This window comes from Pituophis catenifer, unplaced genomic scaffold (assembly GCF_029215685.1).
Source record: "Pituophis catenifer annectens isolate HBS135680 unplaced genomic scaffold, rPitCat1.0.hap2 SCAF_2, whole genome shotgun sequence".
In the NCBI taxonomy this organism is placed as follows: domain Eukaryota; kingdom Metazoa; phylum Chordata; class Lepidosauria; order Squamata; family Colubridae; genus Pituophis; species Pituophis catenifer.
The window spans coordinates 245,929,056-245,938,376 of record NW_027256882.1 but is presented as its reverse complement, the minus strand read 5'-3'; the positions used below and the strand labels follow the sequence as shown (position 1 = coordinate 245,938,376).

The window sequence follows — 9,321 nt, the reverse complement described above, 5'->3', positions numbered from 1 at the left end:
CTCTTTTGAATGGTATGTATGTGTTGTTTATGTCTGTGTGCCTGCTAATGGCCAATTTGTCTGAGTGTCAGTCTTCCAGGAATTCTCTAGCATTTTAGGACTTGACTTAGTCTAGGGCGCTCACAGTTTCCCAGTTAAAAACAATGGTTAAGTCTGTCCATGTGTTGTGAAATTAAGTAGTTTTTATCATGTTTTCTGACTACTCATTGATGTTCAAGAAACTGCCAAAGAAGCTAATAGTAAACAAGAACCCAATCAAGGAACCCGTCAGATCACTCCCACCAACACTGACAGGGCAAGCCACTAGACTATAGAATGAGAACAAACCCCACTCCCTGCTAGCACTGATGATGTTACCTAGTTTGGTAATAAAATATCTACAAGAAAACAACTAAGTTTAGAGGGCACCAAGAACCCCACAGTTCAATCCTCAGCTACAAATATTTTCTTCTAAGAGCTGTGGTGGTGCAGTGGTTAGAATGCAGTACTGCAGGCTACTTCTGCTGACTGCTGGCTGCCAGCAATTTGGCAGTTCCAGTCTCACCGGCTCAAGGTTGACTCAGCCTTCCATCCTTCCAAGGTCGGTAAAAGGACCCAGATTGTTGGGGGCAATATGCTGACTCTGTAAACCACTTAGAGAGGGCTGTAAAATACTGTGAAGCAGTATATAAGATTAGTGCTATTGCTATTGTACCACTACCTAATTTCATTTTCTCTGAATTCTGCTGATTCCTGTTGGAATCCTGTTCCATTCCTGTGGATGATTGCTGTTGTAGTGTATTAACATAGAGGCTATTCACAAGTAAGCTATCATAGAGAAGTTGCTGCTTCAAAATGTTTAGAAAGAAACTACAATCTACAATGGCAAAATCCAAGATGCCCTAGGACAGGGGTGTCAAACTCACAGCGTCACATTGTCATCATGTGACGTATCACGACTCCCCGCCCTTCACTAAAATGGGCGGGCGTGGCCAGCGCATGATGCATCTGGCCCACAGGTTGCGGGTTTGACACTCCTACCCTTGGAGGATGATGGAGCATTTCTCATATTTTATGCCTGCAAGGGAGTGCTGCAGTCCTTCCTTTGAAAATTAATAGATGTAATTAAAATATTCTTCCTATGAGATGGAAATTTGAACTGGAGAACTTTGGAAGACTTTTAAAGCTGCACTCTTTCTTTGAGATGCATTTTAATACATTGTGTTCCAATTCTGGAGTGAGAAATACTTCTCTACTATTCACGGTGTGTGTGTGTGTGAAAACCATATAAAATCATGTGAAGCTATAATGTTATTTGATTTGTTTCCTTATTAAGCCACTGAAAAACAAATTGGATCACACAGGTAGAAATTGCTTTGGGGCTAAGAACTAAAAAAAGTTTTACAGTTTAAAGTCTTCAGGGGCCAAATTTTTGACACATGTTGGAATTTAATTATGTGAAATGGATGTATTTTTTTTGTCCTTGATGACTTTCCTAAACTTCTCAAAACAAGCTGAAAATGTTGGTCCAGCCTGGCCTTGTGTTTTCTGTGGAGAAGGTGTCCTATAACCTGCCACTCCTAACATAGTCTAATTATTGGAAACCAACACACAGATTTGCAGAATCTTCTAGATACAACTTTTGGAGATTTTTTTTCTTCATTTATTATTTTTTTCTTCATTTATTGTAAGGAATTATGAAATGAACACTTTTAATTCTGTGCTATGTTCTCTTTATAGCAAAGTCAACATTTTAAAAATTGCTTAATACTTTCAGCCAGATTTGTCAAACTGAAATTTAATGAGACGGTGTTCTTGTGAAAGGAGATATGGGAATTCCCAACTTCCCTTTTTGTCAAGCACTCTGATAGATGAAGCATCTGAAATCTGTAGTCCCTCGGGAGAGGCAAGCATTTGATAGGAAACACAGCCGCCCATCAATATGCTTCTTCTTCTTGGATTATTTTTGCTTATATCATTTCCTTTCAGAAATGACAAAAATCCAATTGTTTTCAACACACTGCAGGATCATTTTCTTCTTTGATTTTCAGCACCTTTAACAGAAAGCTTAAATCACTTACATACAAACATGCACAACAGACCAAGGAAAACTCTCAATCTCCAAATTCTGCTTGAAATTGCATTATGGAAATATGACTCTGCTTTGGATGCAGCTCACATAGCAGAATGTAAGCAGATTGCCAGTGGAAAATCCCACTATAGAGAGCTTTTCTTTGATCAATTGGAATAGATTATTCCTTCATTTTAAATAATTCAGACTCCCTCTATGCTTTGCAGGGTATTTCCTCTCACTAGGAAGATGCAAGCTGCTGAACTGGGGACTCCCTCAAATGCCTGCTTCTATTTGCAACAAAATGTTAGTTTAATAATAATAATGCTTCAATACTTTTAAACAAGCAATAGAAACAGGATGGATTAGAAAAATTGATTTATATGATTTTTTCTACTTTCCCCATTCTTAAAAGGAAATGAATTATGCTACTGATTTCCCATCCATTTTAAAATATGAGATGAAACAGGTTTTTGGTAAACCAGGTATTTTATATATATTTACATCTGTTTCTTCTTTTTTTAAAAAGAACTAATATAGTATTTCTTAAAAAGATTCAAGTATTATGCCACCACAGTACTGCTTCTTTGACCTAACTAATATAGAAAATAAGCATTTATCTCCTTAGATTTGGGGAAGCCTTAATAAAATATCCAGTCCATCCTCTTGCTACATATTTTGATTGTATGTTTCCTGAGGCATATTATGGTTTGGAGGTCTCAGATCTGACATTTTATGTCGGGGGTGTCAAATTCGCGGCCTGTGGGCCAAATGCATCACGTGCTGGCAATGCCCATCCCTGGTTTAGCAAAGGGGAAAAAAGTTGCAATACATCACATGACCACAAGGTGTTGTCGTGAGTTTGACACCCTGTCTTAAATCATCTTTCCTGCAAACATTTGGTACTCTAGAACTCAAGAGGTTCTGCACCTTTTTCTTAATTATCTTCTTGCAAAGTAGTTTTGAAACAAAAATATTTTCTGCTGTAGTCTGAGAATTTTTTTTCCTAAAAGAAAATACATCAGACATGCACAAAAACTTGGATAACCTTGAAATAGTTCTTTGTGTTTTTGTATGCATTGTTCAAACCCTGAATGGGCTAACCATGGTTTATAAATAAATATATTGGGTCGGTTTTCAAACCACATAATAACCAAATCAATCAATGAATCCACATTGTAACTCAGCATCCTGTGTTAACCTAATTATGGTGTTTTATGTGATGAATCCATTAAAATATACTTAAACCCAACTCCTAAAAAAAATCTTTATTTTTTTTCCCAATTGCCAAACAACACATTACAAGATAAAGATAGATTTCTGAATTCATATTTCATTCTTAATTCATAAAATCAATTTGAGAATTTGGGGAAAAGCATATTTGCATCAGTTATTAATTATGAAAATATATGGTTCCCATTTTCCCCTATTCTCATCACTTCCTTCCACTTCAGAGTTGAACATTGCTTTTGTGATCCAAGGATAATAATAACAGAGAAAAAGTTTGGTTCAGGCCAGGGTTAATCATCTTTTTTACATTCTTCCAATGTTCCTTCCTATTCCTATCTCCCTGAATTTAGGAATACCCATTTATTAAAAACATATCAGTTGAAATAATCAAGTGGTTTTAGTGCTGCCACTAACACAACTATAAAAACAGAGTTTCTGAACAATACAATAGAATTAAATCAGTGGATTTTAAAAATGTTAAATTTGAGCTTCTATGGCACCTTTTCATTACTTTTTGCCTTGGTGAGGGATAGAAGCTTGTACTTCCAGCAAAGATTCTCAGCTTGAGTGGATACGAGCAAAAATTCCTGCTGAGTTGCAATTTCCATTAAAAATAGCTCCGTTTCCTTTTTCAGCATTGTTGTCTTGCCTGAAATGAAAAAAAGAAATATGAATAGTACCCACCAACAATGAGCTAACTGCAACAAATGCCCATAGCAACCTACATTAGATCATGAGTATAAAACCTGTGAGTTCTTTCAGTACCTACAGAACACAAAAATAATCAGAGGGGATTGATCAAACCGTTACATATTTTCTATTTCAGTGTTTCTATTTGCATGACTCATACCAACAGAGGTTTAGTGCATTAGAACCAATTCTTTCCAGTTCACAGGACCCATCCCTATCTGCTTCATGCTACAGGCCATTTTCTTTCTGTTCCTGCTGTGTGACATGCATGAAATCCTGCAGGTTATAGTGAACAAAAAAGCTAGATAGACACAAGATGGGAGGAAAAATTGCTGGGTGTTACTTCCAACAGCAGGCAGATGTCCCGGGAAACATTTTAGCTAATCTCGCCGGGGGGAGATGCCACCGGTAGACCATTTTATATATGTTTTCTTTATATGAGGAGGCCATGGTTAATTTCATATTTTTCAACCAAATCTGTTCCCATTGCTGGAAGTCAAGGGGATATCCAAAATTTCGCCCCCATGCTATCATACATCCTGTCCTATCTGCAGAGACAATAAATATGCATAACATTTAGATAGTATCCCTTTCCTTCCTTCTAATAAGATCTTATCCAATTCTTGTCTTTTACGGTAGATTCCTTCACTATATAAATCTTTTTTAAACCTGGAGTGCACTTGAGAATAAGACCACCAGTCTATCTTATATCCCGCCCCCGTCTATTCAGTAGTTCACTTCTGCCCTGAGTGACTGGATTATGCTTTGAAGCTCTTTCTTTCCTAACATGTAAATGACATACACCTATCTTCAGCAAGGGGTAGTTATGATTAATATGTTGAAGCAGAGGTGAAATCTAAAATTTTTCCTTACTGGTTCTGTGGGCGTGGCTTGGTGGTGGGGGTGTCCTGTGACTGAGTGGGTGTGGCCAACTCAAAGTCACTTACAGCCATGCCCACTCAGTCACAAGACTCCCTCCCACCAAGCCACGCCCACAGAACCCAGTAGGAAAACTTTTTAAATTTCTATTTTGTTGATGTGTCCTTACCTTTCTCCTGCAGCTCGGCCCACCTGCCCCATTCCCTGGAGTCGGGGAATGCACCATTCCCTGACTCCTACTGCCCACCTTTCTTCTGCACCTGGCTGTCAGGAAAGGCAAGTGCCCGAAAGGTACCGGAGTCGCTCACTCTCCTTCTTGAATGAGCCGCTCTGGTCCACGCGTTGGCTGTGTAAGCGCACATCCAACCTGCTGCTGAATTAAATAAACAGTGTGCACTTACGCAGCCAGTGCGTGGATCAGAGCAGCTCATTCAAGAAGGAGAGTGAGTGACTCCAGTACTTTTCGGGCACTTGCTTTCCCTGACAGCCAGCTGCGGGAGAAAGGTGAGCAGTAGGAGTCGGAGAATAGTGCATTCTCCGACTCCGGGGAATGGGGCGGGTGGGCGGAGCCTCCAGCTTCCATTGCTACCGGTTCTCCGAACCCAGTGGTGGGTTCCTCCCGGTTCAGTCTGGTTCGGCCGAGCCGGTAGCGGTGACGATATGAGGTCACTGAACCGGTTCTCCCCCCCCTGCCCTCCCACCCCCCACCCACCCACGTTATTCTTACCTTTTATTTGGTCCCACCCCCAATCTATTGCTGCCTCCTGAGTCCCAGCTGATGACTAGAGGGAAAAAAACTGTTTAAACTCTTGCCACGGGGCTTCCAAGGGCCGTCCTACAGCTGATCAGTGTTAAAAGCAAACAAATGAGTCGGGTCGTAAATGCGAGGACTGGTCGTAAGTGCGAGGACCTTCCAGAAATGACTCAGCTAGCCATGCCCACCTAGTCACATGACCTCCAAGCCACACCCACAAAATAAGCCACCCCCACAGAACCGGTAGTAAAAAAATTTAGAACCCACCCCTGTCCGAACCACTGGCCATCATAGCTACTTACTCGCCCGAGCCGGTCTGAACCGGGAGCATTTCACCCCTGTGTTGAAGATACCCAGTTATATATCTTTATCCTGGGCTGAACAGGACATGCACTTGAGGTTCATCTCCAATGCCTAAAGGTTGTTATGGATAGAATGAAACAAGCTAAGGCTGAATCTCCAAAAAACAGAGGAAGGATGGATCCACAAGCCTACTAATTTGGAGTTTTTTTTAAAAAAAATCTGTTTTTCTTTGGGATGTACAACCTGCAATCTGGGAGTCCTTTTGGATTCCTGGTTCTACCTGAAGAGCAAGTGAAGGCTATGGTCAAAAAGACCTAGATTTGCCCATCTCTACTATCAGAGCTGTACTAGCTGCTGGTTAACCAGTAACTATCAGGTGGTTGCCTGGGTGATTTCCACCTGTCCCTTGCTTTGGCAATGGACTACCATGTTTCTCAGAAAATAAGACCCAGTCTCATATTCATTTGACTTAATATTCATAGCTTTATTTTGACTTGTGAGAACTGCTTTTCTCACACAGAAATGTAGCACAGTGTTATATATTACTGGAAATTTTTTTTCCACATATTAACATGCATTATATACCGCTACTCCTTAATTTACAACTGCAGTTGAGATTAGAAATCCATCTGTTAAGTGGTTACAGAGGTTAAGGCAAGGTTCCCATGTGATTGGTTTATGACCTTTTTTTGCAGACATTGTTAAGCAAAAGCAAGCAGTTATTAAGTAAACCCACAGCTATTATGTGAATTCTTTTAAGTGCTGTCATAAGTGTGAATTCATTCATTTGAATGGGTGTTTTCATGTGACTGAGGAATGGTGTGACTGATCATATAAGTGACTGGTTGCCAAATGCCTGATATAAGTCATGTAACCACGGGGGCGAGGGGTGGGGGGGAGAGGCAGTGCAACTATTTGTGATGGCTCACAAATGTTCCATAGCTGGCATAAATGCAAATAGTTAAGAAACTGATCGTAAGTTGAGAACTACCTATAGTAATTTGAATTCACACCTTCTGTAAAATTTTCATTTGTGGAAATTGGAGGTGGCAACATTCTGTTTAGTTTGTTCTTCTCTAAAGAAAGCAATTTACATCACCCACCTTCATGTAAAGGTATAGCTCATTTTGGGCGTAACACAGGGGTGAAATGCTCTTAGTTTGGACTGGTTCAGCCAAGCCGGTAACAATGATGGCCAGTAGTTCGAAGAACCGGTAGCGATGGTGGCTCGAGGCTCCGCCCACCCGCCCAGTCGTCGTTACTTCCTGGTTTTAACCAGGAAGTAACCTGTTTTTTAACCTCTGTGCATGCCCAGAAGGATTTGTGCATGCGCAGAGGGGCGGCGCATGCATTTCCAAACCGGTAGGGAAGGTAAGTAGATTTCACCCCTGGTGTAAGATAACTTGTAAAATTGAAAATGACACATGCATTGCCCAGGGACTTGCAATTGTTCCAAATATTGATGTTTTTCCATGGTTTCAGGGAAAGAACTTCTGTTTCAAAGCACTTGCTCTGTCTAAAAGTGGCATAACATAAAGAATTAAACAAAAAAAGCAAATAGCCTGGTATTTTCCATGCTGGCTTATCCCCACCCCCACCAATGAAAAAAAATGGTTATTTTGCCTCCTCTTCCATACTTTGAAGAGAACAGACCCAGCTGGTCTATTGCTAATTAAGTCTACTTAATTTCTCCTGACTTTTTTTTGCCTAGGCTACGGTATAATTCAATGTTTGAAGAAAAGTTTGGTTTATTCTTTATTTGAGATTAGATCACAAAATAGGCAGGTTTATCTCTGGTGAAATGATATTAGCAAATGGACTTTATAGGAAGAAAATCTAATACTTAATTCAAGTGACTGAAAATGAGTGGGATGGAGGTTAGGAACTGAGGTAGGACAGCTTGTGAAAACTGATGCTGTTCTAAGAAGCACCGGTAAAAGAAGCATGAATTTAGAGCATGCAATAGAAAATGAAGGCTTGTATATATCTGAAAGGTTTATTATATTGGCATGATGGAACTAATCACATTTTTAGTTCCTTGAGTTCAGGGAATTAATGAAATAATCACATATAGTCAGCCATATTGGCAGAGATTGTTAGGGAACCCTGTGGGAAATTGCACCATAGAAATAAGAACCTATGCATTCCTCTCCCACTTCTCATACTTAAAGGTAAAGGTAAAGGTTCCCCTCACACATATGTGCTAGTCGTTCCCAACTCTAGGGGGCGGTGCTCATCTCCGTTTCAAAGCCAAAGAGCCAGCACTGTCCGAAGACATCTCCATGGTCATGTGGCCGGCATGACTAAACACCAAAGGCACATGGAAACCTTCCCACCAAAGGTGGTTCCTATTTTTCTACTTGCATTTTATACATGCTTTTAAACTGCTAGGTTGGCAGAAGCTGGGACAAGTAATGGGAGCTCACCCCGTTAAGTGGCACTAGGGATTCGAACTGCTGAACTGCCAACTCATGCTTACTGTCCTCAATTTTTTTCATTGTTGGCAAAGCTTGAGTAAGCTAACTCCATGCTCCAAAAGCTGAGGAAATCTTCTATCAATAATCTATCTATCTATCAATAAAACCATCTGATTAGAAGCATTTTGTTTGTATCCTATACAAAGCATGAAGTTTACCCATTTAGCTGGGAGTAATTCAGTGAATTGCACCAATAGTGTTATAATATGACACATTGTGCTAATCATGATCTTAGTTCTCTTGAGTGATTTTATTTCCTATACTGATATATCAGCAGACTTGGCAAAGCCACAAACTTTCTTTAAAAAAGTAATAATTTTTTTTTCTCCCACCCCTGTTGTTTCCCAATATTCAGCCCACTAGCTAGTTGAATGGTCTACTTGAACAGGGAAGGAACAATGGAGAAGAAAGCTAAAATGGCATCTTCTTGAACTTTTTAAAGTCCCTTGTCAAGTCATCTAGTAGTGCTTGGTGTGCATGTCTATGGAGATTCTCAGTCATCTAGGTCATAGATGTCCCAACGTTTCTTGTTTTTCTTTGAAAACATTTCGCTTCTTGGATGAGAAGTGAAATGTCTTTTAAAAAATAACCCAAGAAAGTCCAGTTGCCAGTTGAAAAAGCATCTTTGGGACATACTTGGTGTGCAGTTATGAACCATATAAAAATTGGGCACACACATATTTTATTTGGAACAGATTGCTCTTGTAAGGGAATAAAGAAAGAAAATAGCTCTAAATTACTAATATATTGCTTTACTTTCAAATCTTACAAATTCACATAAATGAATTCAACATCAATAATTTAGTTCTAAGATAGACAGAGATTTTAAGCCTTTATAAAGACCACTTTTTAATTTATTTTTTCACAGGTGTTTATACCACATCCTATGTAGAATGTTTTCCTCAGAAGTGGCAGACATAACAGCGATAAGGCTCGTG

The 9,321-nt window shown here is 39.7% G+C and overlaps 1 long non-coding RNA gene across 1 annotated transcript in view; it reads right to left on the bottom strand.

Annotated features, from left to right (window-relative positions):
* Positions 1-3,749: 3,749 nt before the first annotated feature.
* LOC139311316 (uncharacterized) overlaps positions 3,750-9,321 on the bottom strand; it is a 199,628-nt gene continuing 194,056 nt past the window's right edge. The window contains exon 3 of the long non-coding RNA XR_011599930.1: positions 3,750-3,929. This is a non-coding gene — a long non-coding RNA (uncharacterized lncRNA). The remainder of the gene's footprint in view (positions 3,930-9,321) is intronic.